Source organism: Eschrichtius robustus, chromosome 14 (genome assembly GCF_028021215.1).
Source record: "Eschrichtius robustus isolate mEscRob2 chromosome 14, mEscRob2.pri, whole genome shotgun sequence".
In the NCBI taxonomy this organism is placed as follows: Eukaryota; Metazoa; Chordata; class Mammalia; order Artiodactyla; family Eschrichtiidae; genus Eschrichtius; species Eschrichtius robustus.
The window spans coordinates 90,577,177-90,578,284 of record NC_090837.1 but is presented as its reverse complement, the minus strand read 5'-3'; positions in this window follow the sequence as shown (position 1 = coordinate 90,578,284).

Sequence of the window (1,108 nt, the reverse complement as noted above, 5' to 3'; positions counted from 1 at the left end):
AGGGTGCCCACTCTCACCACTCCTAGTCATCACAGTACTAGTCAGAAGCAATCAGGCAAGAAAAAGAGAGACAAGGCATCTAAATCAGAAAAGGAGTAAAATCATCTCTGCTTGCAGATGACATGACGTTATATATAGAAAAACATAAAGACTCTAGCAAAAAAACTTGAAAATGACCAATGAATCCAGTAAAGTTGCAGGATACAAAATCAACACACAAGTATCAGTTGCATCTCTACACACTAACAATAAAATATCTGAAAAAGAAATAAGAAAAACAATTCTTTCACAATAGCATATAAAATAATAAAATACTTAGGAATTAATTTAACTAAGGTAGTGAAAGATCTGTACACTGAAAACTATAAGACACTTATGATAGAAAATGAATAAGACTTGAATAACTGATATAGTTTATCATGTTCATGGATTGGAAGAATTAATATTTTAAAAATACCCATACTACCCAAAGCCACTTATAGATTAAGTGCAAATCCCTGTCAAAATTGCAATGGTGTATTTCACAGAAATGGAAAAATCCTAAAATTCAAATAGAACCACAAAAGAGCCTGAATACTCAAAGCAATCTCGAGAAAGAACAAAGCTGGCAGCATCACATTTCCAGATTTCCAACTAAAGCCGACCCGTAAACAACATGGGTTTGAACTGGTCCACCTATGTTTGGATTTTTTTTTTTAAATACATTATTTCATTACTACAGGATCTGTGGTTGGCTGAATCCATAACCTTATCCACGAAACCAATGATATGAAGGGCCAACTGTAAAGCCATACTTGGACTTTTGTCAGTGAGTGGGTCAGCACCCCTATCCCCCATGTTGTTCAAGGGTCAACTGTGTATTACAAAGCTACAGGGATGAAAACAATATTGTTACTGGCATAAAAACATACACATAGACAATGGAACAGATTTGAGAGTCCAGAAATAAATCCATGCATATAAGGTCAACTAATATTTGTCAAGGGAACCAAGGCTACTATTGAAAAGATAATCTTTTCAATAAATATTGTTGGGAAAACTGAATATTCATATGCAAAAGAATGAAATTGGGCCTTTATTTTACATCACTCCCCAAAATTAACTTGAA